This window comes from Dromiciops gliroides, chromosome 2 (genome assembly GCF_019393635.1).
Source record: "Dromiciops gliroides isolate mDroGli1 chromosome 2, mDroGli1.pri, whole genome shotgun sequence".
In the NCBI taxonomy this organism is placed as follows: Eukaryota; Metazoa; Chordata; class Mammalia; order Microbiotheria; family Microbiotheriidae; genus Dromiciops; species Dromiciops gliroides.
This window is the reverse complement of record NC_057862.1, coordinates 109,701,462-109,717,947: the sequence shown is the minus strand read 5'-3', so window position 1 is coordinate 109,717,947 and position 16,486 is coordinate 109,701,462. Positions and strand designations below refer to the sequence as shown.

The 16,486-nt window shown below is 40.5% G+C and overlaps 1 protein-coding gene across 1 annotated transcript in view; it reads left to right on the top strand.

Annotated features, from left to right (window-relative positions):
• CNNM2 (cyclin and CBS domain divalent metal cation transport mediator 2) overlaps window positions 1-16,486 on the top strand; it is a 182,125-nt gene that overhangs the window by 95,945 nt on the left and 69,694 nt on the right. The window lies entirely within an intron of this gene.

The following is a 16,486-nucleotide window of genomic DNA, read 5'->3' as shown; positions in this document are numbered from 1 at the left end:
AAAAACCAAACCCTGAGGGCCTAAGGCTTTTTAATCCCAGCCCAAAGGCAGGGTCCCCAAATCAAAATAAATTTCCACACTAGAAACTGGAGTTTTTTATTTATTTACCTAGTAAATATGACAAAAGCAGTGTCTATATGGACTTCCTTCATGGACCACCCACCCCACTGTCTCAATAAGCTAGACAAACCACTCCAGAGCTGAAAAAGCATGGAGAACAATCCATCTTCTGTTTGGTCTGCAGATCCTTGCAAAGCTATATTTTTGGAAAATAAACTCAGTTCCATTATCAGTTTGGTCACTGTACTGGAGAAGCCAGGTAGAGGTTGAAAGTTGATGTACATTATGTTCCTTTCTAGAAGCTCATGTGTTGTGCGCGCGCGCGCACACACGCACACACTTGGGGGGGGCAGGGCAATGAGGGTTAAGTGACTTGCCTAGGGTCACACAGCTAGTAAGTGTCAAATGTCTGAGGTCCAATTTGAACTCAGGTCCTCCTGAATCAAGGGCCAGTGCTTTATCCACTGTGGCACCTAGCTGCCCCCAATATACATATTTTGTTTTGTTTTGTTTTGTTATTGTTTTTGTTTTGCGGGTCAATAGGGGTTAAGTGACTTGCCCAGGGTCACACAGCTAGTAAGTGTCAAGTGTCTGAGGCCGGATTTGAACTCAGGTACTCCTGAATCCAGGGCCGGTGCTTTATCCACTGTGCTATCTAGCCGCCCCCCAATATACATATATTTTAAAAATAAATATACTTTTCCAAAAGCTGTTGTTTACAGCTGAACCACGCATTAATAATGGGGTGGGGTGGCATAAGCATTTACATAACACCTAGTATGGATCAAGCACCATCTCAGGTGATCATAGGCACTGTAGTTAGACATTTCAGTTGATAGTGGATTTCTAAATGGATGTCCCCGAGATTCTTGAAAGCCCAACATGTCCAAAATGGAACTTCTTATTTCCCCCCTTAAATCTCCCCCTCTTCAAAATATCCCTGTTTTTGTCAAAAGCAGCACTAGTCTGCAGTCTCTCAGGCTCGTAACTTCTGTGTTACTTTCAAATCCTTACACTTACTCACCCCACACATCTACTCTGTAGCTAAATGATGCTCCTTCTATCTCGGTCACTCGTATCAGACCCCTTCTCTTTACCCATACAACCACCACCTACAGTCTAGGCCTGCGTCACCTTTTGCCTAGATTATTAGTGGTGTAATTGTTTTCTTCCCACCCTAGACCATCCTCCATACAGCTGTGGAAGTTGTTTTCCTAAAGCATAAACCCAATCAAGTTACTTATCTACTCAATAACCCCCAGTGGCTTCCTTTGGCATCTAGGATATACTATAAATTCATCTGTTTAGCTTTTACGGTCCTTTATAACCTGACCCTAATCTGTCTTTCCAGCTTCACTGGACATTACTCTCCCTCCTATACTCTGCAGTCCAGCCAAATTGGCTTTCTCACTGTTCCTCGGTGCATTCTGGGCCATTCCCTGTGTCTGGAATGTACTTCTTCCATATCTCTACGTCATAGAAGCATTCTCCTCTCAGATGCAGTTCTAGTACCACTTTCTTTATGAAGCTCTTCCTAGTGCCCCTTCCCAAGCTGTTAATTTCCTACCTTCTATTTTATTTGTATTTATTGTTTTCATAATTATTCTGTATATACTTGCACATGTATCTTTTGCCTCTCCAGAATGAGTTCAAGGTACTCAATCATAGAGATGATTTCATTCTCTGTATTTCTATCCTCAGCTTCTAGCTTTAGGTTGGCAGCTGATGAGTAGCCAGGCCCGTGCTTAAATCCAGGTCTTCTGACTCCAGGCCATTTGGCCTATATTATTCTCTGGTGCCTAATTGGTTTAGTTACTTTTTGAGGAATCTTTAAAAAAAAATTTTTTTTTTCCGGTAAGGCAATTGGGATTAAGTGACTTGCCCAGGGTCACACAGCTAGTAAGTGTTAAGTGTCTGAGGCTGGATTTGAACTCAGGTACTCCTGACTCCAGGGCCAGTGCTTTATCCACTGCGCCACCTAGCTGCCCTCAAAATTTTTTTTAAAATTTGGTCTTTTCCCCACAATGATCTCGTCTGATTCAGTATATTACAAGGTTAGGCTATTATTTTGTAAGCTATACTTTAGAGGATTTGGTCTGGATCTAGTCGGGTTTTTCTATAACTTGAAAATATGAATAAAATACATTGCCCATCTTCCCTGAGAAAAAAAGGCAAATAAAGGGTAAAAATGTCAAGAAAGTATATTTTTGGAGCTGCTAGGTGGTGCAGTGGATAAACCACAGGCCCTGGATTCAGGAGGACCTGAGCTCAAATCTGGCTTCAGACACTTGACACTTACTAGCTGTGACCCTGGGCAAGTCACTTAACCCTCATTGCCACCACCCCCCCCCCAAAAAAAAAGAAAGCGTATATTCATTTTAAGAAAGGCCTTTCTGCAGCTAGTTGGGTACCAAACTTAGTAGTGGTTGTGATGATTCCTTCATTGCATATTTGTCACCTCATTGGTTTCCCTATCTCCAGTCTCTCCAGTCTCCATCCATCTTCCATGTAGCTGCCACAGTTATCCCTAAAGTATGTGTCAGATTGTGTTGTTGCTCTGCTGAAGAAACTCCAGTGGCTTTTTTGCCTCTAGGATCAAACACACACAATACACATTCACACACAGAGACACATGCATGCACACACACATACAGACACACACACACACACACACACACACACACACACACACACACACACACACACATAGCCCTGCCCTTTTTGCTATTTAGAGCTTGTCCCACCCTGAATCAAGCCTGCTGCTTTCCCAGGGCTCTTCCTCCCTTCACACATGTTTCGGTCTAGCCCAGACAACCTCATTGCTTGTTCTTCACCTATGACACTCCACTTCCCATCTCTGTGTATTTGCACAGGCTGTATGGAGAGGGGGGTTACCTCATTATGTGACACAGGATTGAAGGAGAAGAGAGTGACCGAAGGCATCTGGGGCATAGGAGATGAGAAGGAGGAGAGAAGAGGGAACTCTGGGCCAATGGTCTCCATTTGTTCAGGAACATGTGAAGCAGAGTTTTCAGCTGAGAGGGTAATTGGGGATGGAGGGATCCAGGAGAGGTTGGAGGAAGGATGAAGAGGTCTGGTGGAGCTACCAGGGCGAGTGGACTTTGGGAATTAATCCTTTTACAAAAGGATTGCCTTGTAGCAGCGAGGACCCAATGGAAGCTGTTTAACATAACTTGGTAGCACAGTGGGTAACAGTGCTTGGCCTGGTGTCAGGAAGACCTGAGTACAAATCCTTCCTCAGACACTCACAGGCTGTGGGATCCTGTGATCACTTAATCTTTGTATGCCTTAGTTGCCTCTTCTGTAAAGTAGAGATAATAATAGCATCTCCCTTCCAGGCTTGTTGTGAAGATAAAATGAGATAATGTTTGTAAAGCACTTGGCAGACATTAAAGCCCTATGTATATGATAATTATTGTTATTGTTGTAGTGGGCCCAGTAGGCCTATCTGTCCATTAATTGGCAAGTTGGGTTTTTTTGTCGTTTTTGGTTTTGGTTGTTTTTTTGGCATGGGGCAATGAGGGTTAAGTGACTTGCCCAATGTCACACGGCTAGTAAGTGTCAAGTGTCTGAGGTCAGATTTGAAGTCAGGTCCTCCTGAATTCAAGGCCAGTGTTCTATGCACTGTACCACCTAGCTGCCCCCTGTTCTTTGTGTGTGTGTGTGTGGGGGGTGGCAATGAGGAATTGGCAAGTTTTTATCAAGTGCCCATTAGGTTCCCAACCTTGGGCTGGGTCATGCTGGAGGGGCACCCAAACGCTTGAGAATAGGACACTGTTGGTCTTTGGGTTATTAGTAAGGTTTGGCATATAATCAATACAAATTGAATTCAGCCTTACGGCTAGTTTGGAAAGTCATTTGAAGCTGCCAGATTTGGAGTGGCCCTGCCTGTCATTAAGCACTCACTTCTTGCTGCCACAGCTCCTTGAATGGGTGGGTGCCTGGAGAAAGTACATAAGCCACCACCCTCCTCCTCCTTGCTCTCCTGGTTCTCTAAGAGTTTCATGAAAATCAAATATAAACAGACGCTTGACACTTACTAGCTGTGGCAAGTCACTTAACCCCCATTGCCCCACAAAAAAATAAATAAATAAATAAATAACATTCAAGGAGAGACACTGGATTTGACAAGAAGTCAGAGAACCATCTTTGGCATGTTATTTTCCTAAGAGCTTTTGGGAGAGAGATAGATGAAAAAGATGTAAAGGGAAGTAGGGACACACACACACACACACACCCCACAGATTTTATGCCACTCAGAAAATGAAATCCTGAGACTATCAGATAATCATAATTACAGTCTTCAACTAACTCCCTCCTTTCATATTTTCTTGTGGCATGGAGGTAACCTACAGAGAGACTGTGACCTTTGTCATAGAAGGAGCATGAAACCCTGTGTTCTTCTTCTTTTTTTTTTTTAGTGAGGCAATTGGGGTTAAGTGACTTGCCCAGGGTCACACAGCTAGTAAGTGTCAAGTGTCTGAGGTTGGATTTGAACTCAGGTACTCCTGACTCCAGGGCCAGTGCTCTATCCACTGTGCCACCTAGCTGCCCCAACCCTGTGTTCTTAAAATAGGGTCATAGACTTGGAGCTGGAAGGTCTCTTAGAAGTTATGTGGCTTTGGGGGGCAGCTAGGTGGTGCAGTAGATAAAGCACTGGCCTTGGATTCAGGAGGACCTGAGTTCAAATCCGGCCTCAGACACTTGACACTTACTAGCTGTGTGACCCTGGGCAAGTCACTTAACCCCCATTGCCCCCCCTCCCCCAATGCTTGTTGATTGATTTCTACTATGTCGTATAATTTAAGTAAGAAATAATACTAATTATAGGATTATAGATCTAGGAGTGGGAAGGACCTCAGAGGCCCATCCTTGTACAGAAGAGAAAACAGATCTGAGGAAGCCACTTGCTTCCAATCATACAGGAAGTGTCAGAGGTCAGGAAGAGCCACAGATCAGCTGAATTTGAACCCAGCTCCTCTGACTCCAGAACCAATGCTCTTTCTACATTGTCTTCCCTTTTTATGTATTTGGCTTTTCACGGTTTTCAAAGCAATTTTATATTCGTGATCTCATTCACTTCTCACAATAACCCCGTGTGGTCGGTAGGTTACATTTGATTCTTCTCCTTTTATAAATGAGATGACTGAGGTGGAGATGTTCAGCAGCTCTCCCAGGAACATAGAGCTATAGAACCGGGGCTAGATGCCATGATATTTACAACCGTAAGAAGAACTCAGGGGACATCATTTTTTTTCATTGATCTTCCCCCCTTAAATACGATGTCATTGGACAGAATTTTGAGGTCAGCAAGGCCTGGATTCTCAGTAGATATTCCTGAAACTCTGGTTCCTCATTGTGGCTTGAAAATGCCCCTGGGTTCTCATAGGCCGTGCCAGCAGAGCACAAGCTCTGGCAATGTTGAAAAGGTTTGGAGCACGGCCTCAGTAATGGACTGTCAGAAGATCCGGCTGTTGTAAGGATCAAATGAGAGAATATTTTTAAAGCACTTACCACAGTTTGTGGCACAGCATATGCACTTGTTGGACAAGCAATAAATTCCTGTTCCCTTCTTCTTTCTTTCCCTCCAAGTTGGGAGGGGCTTGTTGCCAGGTTGGTCACAGGATGATCCCTTTTGTGTCCCAAACAACTCCTAAATACCATCTTTGAAGTTGTAGAGGGGTTGGGTTGTATGTTGATGGAAGGAACATGCATAGTGACAAAATCGGATTCTAGAAGCATGGCCGTATGTGATTGGAAGGTTACATGAGCTTTGACCTTTTCTTCTTTCCTTCACCAGAGATGCCTGAATATTGCCTCATTTAATATTTAGGCTCTCATCACTCCTACCTAGTAGCACCACTCTCTCCTTCCAAAGAATAGACTGCTAAGCAGAGGTTTTGGATATGGGGTATCTGACTGAGAGAGAATTTGTCTCTTTCTACTGTCTCCAGACTAAATTAACTAACTGACTCTATGTGTAAAAAATGAACAGATAACCCCATTTATTTTCTTAAAAACATGTTGCTTCAATAAAATAGAGAAAATGCATATGGTCTTTTCTTCAGCAGTTTCTGGGCCCACTAGCTTTTATTCACTAAACCATATTGCAAACTTAGAGTATAATTAATGTTCTCTTGGAATCTTCACAAGGCTTTTAAAAAATGCTGCCTCCTTCTTGTAAAATTTTAGATTTTGTCTCTTCATGACATACTGAAATCAATATATTTGGACTCTCAATGAAGTGTTGACCTGCTTATTCATGCTCAGATTTAAATCCCCTGCAGCAGAGAGCACAACACATTAATATCACTATGTAGACTCAGCAGTAGAAGTCCATGTTTCTTTTTAAAATCTCCTATTTGTATTGGCTATGTTGATCTTTGCTTCTTAACCATTGTAATTGGGTCTGATTTTCCATCCCTATGAAATCTCGAGTTCTAGAGGAAATGATGGAAATAGATTTGGTGATTTTCAAAACAAAACCCTAAATTCTGTAGAAATGATACCTGCCTCATGGGAACAGATGACTAGGTTTCCATCTTCTCTGACTAAGATCTTAAGATCTCAGCTCTTGTCTCAGCTATGTTTCCCATCACTGATCATTTACTAGGAAAACATTCCAATGTGTGTACAGTGTTCCAGACCACCCAAAAAGACAAAGTGGCAATATCCTGCACAATTCATAAGCAAACAGTCCCATCCCCCCAAGATTCCAAATCTTTAAATACTCCGGAAGAGAGAGGCTGATGGGAAAGGTCTTTATTCTCTGCTCCTTCTGCTCATGAGTTTTTTCACAAGTCCAAAATATGACCAGAGCCTCTTACTAATCATACTATTTCTAGTTTCTGGCTAACCCAGCTGGCAGCAAGTACAGAAGAATGAGTGAGAGAGAAAGAAAAGAGAACTGCTGTGCAGTGGGAATATGAGCCTATCTCTTGCTGGTTGCCTCGAAGTCTGATATTGGGGGAGAGGGCCAAAGGGGCCTGTCTTTAATTAGATGTTCCACTTGGGTAAACTGATAGGAATAAATGGCTTGGTTTCTTGCTTTTGAAAAGTAACTGTTGCTAAGTCTGGGTTTCTTTTTTGCTTCCCCAGGTTATTTTACTTGTTCTTTTATCTTTTTGAAACCATGAGTGCCTTTATCTGTCAGGAAGCTCACTGAACAGGGCCTGCTTGCCTTGGATGTAGCTCGTCAGTATCATAAACACATGTGATGGCCGATCAGTAATAAAGGGACCATTTTCCAAAGATGATTGAAACCAGCAAAGTTCAGTGCTGGTTAAGTTGTCCAAAAACAGGAACAGTATCACCCACCTGTCACAACGATGAATCGTTACCATCTTTTTGGAAAGCAGTATTGCTCTATACAGTGAGAGCTACAAAGCTGCTCATGCCCCAGGTCCAACGAAGCCTCTATGAGGCTTCTGTTCACTAAGAGTATTATGGACGGGAGCGGGGGGGGGGGGGGGGGGGGGGGGGGAGGCTTTACTACACAAACATCTTCAAACCAGTATTATTTGTAATAGCAATACCTGGAAACAGTGTATGTGTCTAAGGATTGGGGGGTGGCTGAAGAAATCATGGATTGTGAATGGAATGGAATGTTACTGCACTCTACTATTCTTTTAGAAAATGGGAAGACTAGCTGAAATGATGCAGAGTAAGAAAGTAAAGCCAAAAGAACAATATGTATAGTAGATAGAACCTTGTAATCACTAACAGCAACAAAACGCAGATAAATATTCCAAAAAGTATGGAAAGGGATAAAGAACAAATAGGAATCTTTTGTTACTACTTTATTAAAGTGAATATATACCTAAAACAAACTGTGAATGATGTAAGGTCTTGGTGGTCATTTCCGATCAGTATTTTTGTCCTTTACGTATTCAAATACTTGTATTCCTCAAGGTATGGTTGTCGAGTATATTTTACAAAACCTGAGCCTTTTTGCTTTCAGTTAGATTTTAGTCATTGTTTATCTTCATATCAGAGGAACGAAACTCAGTATGACCCCCACTTTCCTCTTTTGTAGCTGTTTCCTAATCCCTTTGAGGGTGGACATTGAGGGAGACCTAATTAGAGAATTGTCCTTGCCTTAAAGAAAGATTACATTATGAGTTGTTTCTGCCGATGCCGTATTGTACTTCTTTCATTCTTTGAGGATCTGTAACTTCCTCTGTGTGTGTATACTCAGTCAGTTGGTTAATTTTATTTGGAGATAGCAGAGTGGGACAAATTCTCTATCTCAGTCAGATACCCCATATCCAAAACCTCTGCTTAGCTGTCTATACTTTGGAATGAGAGAGTGGTGCTACTAGGCAGGAGTGATGAGAGCCTAAATATTAAATGCAGAACATAGCCCTTCCATACTTTAGCATGTTATTTAATGAGTTGCTGTGACAAATAACAAGAATACTTGTTACTATATTACCTGATAGTTAACCTGGCAATAAGACAGACAGTGAGTGAGCCTGGTGATAGTTAGCTGTGCTGGTCCTTGAATGACAGACAGACATTCCATCACCCATCCCATCCCCTAAACCTTTTCTCTTTAATTGTCCAACCAAGTTTTGTGCTTTACTTGTATAGCCCTCAGGAGCGCAGAACTGCCTACATGCCAGAATGAGGAGTCAGAGGAGGAATTTAGTAGAAGACACATTACTTATACTTACTAAATAAAGCTTGGGATGAGCCTCTCCCAAGCACAACTGTATTCACATACTCGGTTGCATCACAGCCCTATATTTTTTCTTCAATCCTTAACCAGCCTTAGCAATCAGAGTCCTGTATTCATGCCTTTCCAAGTTGATGGACATTGGATTTTTTTATTATTCTGATCCTATTTTCCTATTGGATTTTTTCCTGTTAGATTTCTTAGATTTTCCTCCCAAGCCTTTTTTTTTCTTATCCACAGACAACCATTTTCACAGCTCTCGTTGGCATTGGTACCAATACTTTGGGTTCTTTCACTTCTCAGAGAACCTAGCTATAAACGATCTATGAGACCATTCAGAAAAACTTCGAGAGATGGTGAAAGGAACCCTTTTTACAAAGCACAAGCATTTGGAATGTGAATAAGCACTCAGACAAGATGCTGTTTGTAAAGCACTTAGCCTAGTGCCTGACATGAGTAGGTGCTCCATAAATAATTATACCACGCCAATCCATAACTTATCTGTTTGATCATATATACATATTTCTGTATACATATATAGATGTGTACATTTATATACCCCCATACATATATGTATGTACAATGTGTTCAACATATTTTCTTAAAATTCATAGAGGGGGACAGCTAGGTGGCGCAGTGGATAAAGCACTGGCCCTGGATTCAGGAGTACCTGAGTTCAAATCTGACCTCAGACACTTGACACTTACTAGCTGTGTGACCCTGGGCAAGTCACTTAAACCCCCATTGCCCCGCAAAAAAAAAAAAAATCATAGAGGAAGTTACTTAGCACTTGTGGTCATGAAGTAGATATGCAATAAATACTTATTTGGATTGTGCAGTGGAGGAGTATATGAATACGTAAAGTTCCTTTACTACCATTGAGAATGACACAGGATGCCATCTTTGCAGGAAGGGCTAAAATTCAGTGCTTCTGGCAAATGAATGAAATAAGAACATTATTTTAAATGACTTATATACAGATCTGCTCAAAAACATTTGTTAAGTGAAGAAAAAAGAAAATAGACTACTTGCAAAAGGCAGCTCTAATTTGTTGGTATGAGTACAGTATGAGTCTGGAGTCTGGAGTCCTGAGGTCTTGTCCAGTCTTTATCACTTACCAACCTTGTAACCTTAGGCAAAAAATCTTCTGTTGTTTCAGAATTTGAGGAATGGGAGGGACTGTAGAGATCATCCCAAACCATTTTAGAGATGAGTATTCTAGAGCTCAGAGAGGTTAGTGACTTACCCTAAGCTAGAGGGACAAAGGATTGGTTGTTGTCTCGAAGAGGACCATGATGACATCCCTGTGTTAGAGTCAAGTTACGGTGTGTCCGACTATGGCTGACAGGACCAATATAAGCTTGGAATGTTCTACCACAGCTTGGGCACAAATAATCCATGTGAACATTTGGGTTGGATTCTCTACATTTGAGCATCTTACATCTCTTTTGAGCTACTTCAATTCTACGTTGCTCAAAGAGCACAGCACCTTCTCTGATGCAGGCATACCATGCTGGGTGGTCCTGTGCCAGTGTCTCCCATGTTATGCAATCAATTACAAAGTTTTTTTTTAAAATAATAAACATTTTTATTTATCATTTTGAGTTCCAAATTTTATCCCTATTTCCCTTCCTCCCTGCCCCCCTCCATGAGGTGGTAAGCAATCAGATATAGGTTATACATGTGCAATTATGTAAAACATAACCATATTACTCCTTTCGTACAAGAAAACTTGAATAAAAGAAAAAAGGGAAAGAAAGGAAAAATAGCATGCTTCAGTCTTTGTTTGATCAGTATCAGTTCTTTCTTTGGAGGTGGATAGTATGCTTCATCATTAGTCCTTTGGGATTGTCTTGGAACATTGTATTGCTGAGAATAGTTAAGTCATTCACAGTTCTTCATCAAACAACACTGCTGTCACTGTGCACAATGTTTTCTTGGTTCTGCTCATTTCACTATACATCAGTTCATGTAAGTCTTTTCAGGCCTTCCTGAAATCATCCTGCTTGCCATTTCTTACAGCACAATAATGTTCTATCACCATCATATACTACAGCTTGTTTAGCCATTCTCCTTTTGATTTCCAATTCTTCAACATTCCAAAAAGAGCTGCTATAAATATTTTTGTACAAATAGGTCTTTCTCTTTTGGGGGGATGTCTCAAAGTTCTTAAGAGACCTTGAGAGTGTGCTTATATTCACTTACTAGCTCTGTGACTTTGGACAAGTCACTTAACCCTCATTGCCCTGCCCCCCCAAAAAAGAAAAGAAAGAAAGAAAGAAAGAAAAGAAAAAAAGAGCGTCCTTATATCGCTTTGAAGAAGACCTATTTGTACAAAAAATATTGATAGCAGCTCTTTTTGGGATGGCTAAGAATTGGAAATCAAAGGAATTCCCATCAATTGGATAATGGCTAAATAAACTGTGGTATATGATGGTGATGGAATAATTTTGTGCTATAAGAAATGACAAGCAGGATGATTTCAGAAAGTCCTGGAAAGACTTACATGAACTGATGCATAGTGAAGTGAGCAGAACCAAGAGAACATTGTGCATAGAGATAGATAGCAATATTGTTTGATAAAGAATTGTGAATGACTTAAGTATTCTCAGCAATACAATGACCCAAGACAGTCCCAAAGGACTAATGATGAAGCGTACTATCCACCTCCAAAGAAAGAATGGGTATTGACTGAACACAGACTGAAGCATGCTATTTTTCACTTTCATTCTTTCATTTTTTATTCAAGTTTTTATACAAAGTGATTAATATGATAATGTTTTACACAATCATACATGTATAACCTGTATCTGATTGCTTACTGACTGGGAGAGGTAGAGAGGGATGAAATTTGGAATTCAGAACTTTAAATAAAAATATTTATTAAAGAAAAAATGAATAATAATGTTCATGAAAGTAGCAGAAGTTGTGGTGTTAAAATAGTATTACCAATTCAAAGTAGTTCTTGATTTTAAAAAGTACATCTGGGGGAAGCTAGGTGGCACAGTGGATAAAGCACTGGCCCTGGATTCAGGAGGACCTGAGTTCAAATTGGGCCTCAGACACTTGACACTTACTAGCTGTGTGACCTTGTGCAAATCACTTAACCCTTATTGCCCTACCCCCCCCCCAAAGTACATCTTATATTCAGCTAGATAGTGGATGGATTGCCAAGCCTGGAGTTAGCAAGACTTGAGTTCAAATGTGACCTCATAGATCAGGAAAACTTGAGGGTCTGAGACTCTGAGAGGGAAGTGACATGTTAGGTCACAGAACTTGTAGAGTAAAAAGCTAGGACTTGAACTTAGGTTACAGAATCATCAAATCTCAGGGTTGGAAGAAACTTCAAAGATCATGTAGTCCAGTGTAAAGCATGACTCTCCTCTACCACATCTGCCACAAAAGAGCGTCTCCTTGCAGACCTTCAGTAAGGGGGAATCCTCTCATCTCTGGAGGTTGCCCGTTTCCCTTTTGGATGGTGCTAATTGTTTTTGGTTTTGATTTTTTTTTTTTTTGGTGAGGCAATTGGGGTTAAGTCACACAGCTAGTAAATGTCAAGTGTCTGAGGCCAGATTTTAACTCAGGACCTCCTGAATCCAGGGCTGGTGCTCTGTTGCACTGTGCCACGTAGCTGTCCCTATGGTGCTAATTGTTAAAACTTTAAAACTATTATTTATTAATTAATGGTTAAAATAAAAATTCAGTCTACTTCTTTGCAACCTTAATTGCCCTTAGATCTTTCCTCTAGGGTAAAAAAACAAAACAAAAACAAAACCAGGTTTCATTCATCTTCAACATGACAGTGCTTCAGATACTTAGAGACAGCTATTGTGCCCCTCAGTCCCACCCTAAATCTTCTCTTTTCTAAGACTGATCATCCTCAGGTTCAATGACATATTCTTAAGGCCCCCTCACCATCCTGGCTGAATGTATTCCAGCTTGGTCATATTCTTCCTAAAAGATGATAACCACAACAACTGAACATAGTACTTCTGGTATTGTGGGCAGAGTAGAGAATGAATATCTCCTCCTTTGTTTTGAATTTTATGCAGGATGCTTTTGAGGCCTCCAAAAATGTGTAGGGACAAAGTAGAATTTAGCTTAGATCCTGCCCTTATATCTCCTGCTGTACTCTACTGCCCTTGGGGAGGCAAGTCAGAATAACAAGCCAAAAAAAAAAAAAAAAAAAAGACAGGGGAGGAGGGCTTTCCAGCCTGGCCTAACACATGAAACAATTTTCCCATCTTGCCAAGAGGATAATGCTTGAATTCCTGTAAGAAGTGTAATTCTATCCCCTAATGAAACTCACAGAGAGAACTAAGCTATTTGGGAAATAAAATCCCCATCTCCAGATCCTAGTCTTCCAGCTACTTGGCATTTGCCCTATCAATCAACTGGCCAATCATTCAACAAGTATTAAGTGCCTACTATGTGCCAAGAACTAAGTAGGCACTGGAGGATAGACAAAAAAAATATGAAGCAATCCTGCTGTCAAGAATCTTACATTCTTCTGGGAGAGACAACTTGTATATCTGTAAAAAGATATGTAGAATAAATATATGAAGAGAAAAAGTAAATATAAGTTAATGAAGGTGGACGCTAGCATTTGGGGAGCTCTCTACAAAGGCAGTTTGTAGAAGGTAGTGCAATCTTGAGCTGGTGTCTCTTGAAGGAAAGTATGGTTTCTGTGAAGAGAGAATTCATTCCAGATCTGACTAATGGTCATTACCAAGGCCCACGGATGAGAGATGGAGGGCTGTATGTGAAGAACAGAGAGAAGGACAGTTTGGATGGATGATGGTGAAAGAAGAGGAGTAGACCAGAACAAGGTTGGAAAAGTGGAGCGGGGCCAAGTCATGAAGGACTCTCAAAGGAGGAGTTTATGTTTTAACTTTGACACAAGAGACAAGAGTCATCTTATTTTGATCTATTCATTTTGGCCTGGAAATATCCTAGACTCTCTCTTCTTAGCCTCTCCATTCTCTAGGTTGTCCCATTTTCCCCTTATAGGAGATTTTATATCAATGGCAAAACACATGATCCAGTTCTGAAACGTCTCTAGAGAATACATCCTTCTGTTCACACAGACATCTAACATGACTTCTCTGTCTTTGGGATGTTAGAGCTGCTTCTCTAACTCTGGCTCCAGAGAGTTTGCCCAAGGACCCCCCTGCCACACACACTGCCCTAGAGTTTGTCTTCCTTCTACCTGCAGAACTTTATACTTTGGGCACAGGTTTCTGGAACTATGACTGACTATTGGATAGAAGCAGGTAGTGTGGTCTTTATGGGATCATAGAGTAATAAATTGGGGATTTTACATGGATAGTCTTGCATGAAATAATGAAGAGTGAAATGAGCAGGGCCAAGAGAACATTGTATATAGTAACAGCAATATTGTTTTAAGGACAAATTTGAGCCAATAAGTTATTTTGACTATTATAAATACCCAAATTAATAAACAACGTATGAAGAAAGATGCTATCTACATCCAGAGAAAGAACTAATAAACAGAAGTATGCATAGTATAGTTTTACATACATACATACACACATGCGCGCACACACCCTATTTGTGTCTAACGGTCACCATGGGGGTTGGGGAAGAAGAAAAAAAAGACATTTACATGCTAACTGTTATATATTTAAAAGGAAAGCAAGTCGTACATCGTAGATTTGCAGTTTCATGTGCAATCATCTTTTTATTATACTATGCTTATTTTATTCCATAAATTATAGAATAAAATAAATTTTAAAAAATAGATTGGGAGTTTTAAAGGACACCAGAGACCACTTAATTCAACACTTATTTTCTAGATGAGAAAGACAAGTTGGATGAGGCCCAGAGAATTGTCCATGGTCACATAGCCAATAAATGGCAGGGCTAGAATTTTAACCCAGTCTCCCTGGTTCCAAATCCCATGGCCCTTTTGTGCCGCACCACTTTCCTGATGATAGACCATCTGTGGCTTTTGCTGTGGTTCTGGGTCAGCTGTCTGGGAATGTGATGAGAGATCTAAGTCTACAACTGTTAGCTTAGGGAATGAGGCTGAGCATTGCAAACCCTTGATGTTAAAGTCAGTGCCCTCTTCTTGGTACCACATTTATATAGGCTTTTAATCCAACAGTGTTCCTTGTGACTAATAAATCTCTGTTTTGGCTGGAGCATCATAGCCTAGCTAAAGGAGTATCCTACTCTAGGGTGCTAGATTGACTTTGGGGCTCCCAAGCCCCTGCTGACCCAGCAACACACACAATGATGAGCAACATCAGGAATCTCAAACCTTTTCCAGGTGCAGAAAATTTGGGGGAGTAATATTCTTAAAATATAACTTTTGAAGCATTATATATTACACACATATGCATTTGTAAACAGCTCTCTCTATGTATTGATGTATTAATATGTAGTTAGGTAGATGATAGTTTTTTCAGTTGATGTCAGAGCAATTCCACTGATGTATTGAAAAGCCAAAGAGATTTTATATAAACCTCAGTTGTACTGGTTTATACTTTTTTATTATTTTCTATAAGCTACTATAATATAATAGGCCACATTATTACATATTATCTCAAGAAAGCTTTTATTATGATATTACGGCCAAGGAACTAGAGAGAGAACACCATGAGGATCCCTTCTGGCTTTTTTTTTTCAACATCATATAGGTACAATGAGTTTTACAGATTAACTAATTGAAAACTAATCAAAGCAATGAGATCCTAGCCCTGAGTGAGTCCCATACTTCATGGGACTGGAAGTAACAGAAATGGGAGGTGGGGAGGAAGCACAGAAGCAACAAGCCCTAGAGGAGGGGGTATTGCTAAAAGAGAGTAACAGCTAAAGAGGCGTCCTGAGTGCAAGCACCCCAGTAGTGACCCTGTGTTGGGGCAGGGGTGGGGGTAGGCCACCGGCGAAGAGGAGGAGGAGCAAGAGCTTCTGTGGGTATGACTAGAGGAAAATGTTTTAATATGTGAGTACAATATACTTGCTCCTTTCGCTAATGCAGATCACAGCCCATCCATATCTTCTCACCTTGTAGAATGTTCTTCCATATATTCTCCATAAAGGATCTAACCTGTCATACTTGAGGTTTCTGGTAGGTTAAAAAAAAACATTCTGGGGGTATCAGTGCAGCACACTCTACCTGCCTATCTTTCCTTTGTTCTTGCTATTACTATCACGTCCTTCTCTGGTGGTTCACCGATGTCCGGATGATATCTTTTAAGCCGTGTCTTGTGTACAATTTATCATGAGTAGAATGGTACCAGCTACTTATATGTGTGCATAACATATATAATATAAAGAACACTAAGCAGGGAAAGATTGTCTGAATTAGTGGCACATAGTATGCAATTAATGCACACTCCATCTAGCCATCCATCTTATGTTCAAGAGCTGTTTGATACCTCCTTGACATTCTGAGGTTTATGACATAGGAGATAACCACATCTCTCCCATAAGGATTTCCCTTGATACCACTGTTGTAGCCTGAATTTTGAACTAGATAGAATATTAGTCTGACTTGGTGTGACATTTCCTATATTATCAAGTGTAAATTTTATAGTGCTATTGAATCCCATTAGTCATCAAGTCAAATAATTGTTTTCAATAGATTTTATTCTCTCCTTTTCTCACATGCCAAGAAGTCTGAGGGATGTAGAATAAAAAATTATCTTATGCAATCAAATAAGAGAAAATTTATATTCATTGTTTAAAAATTATAATCGGTTA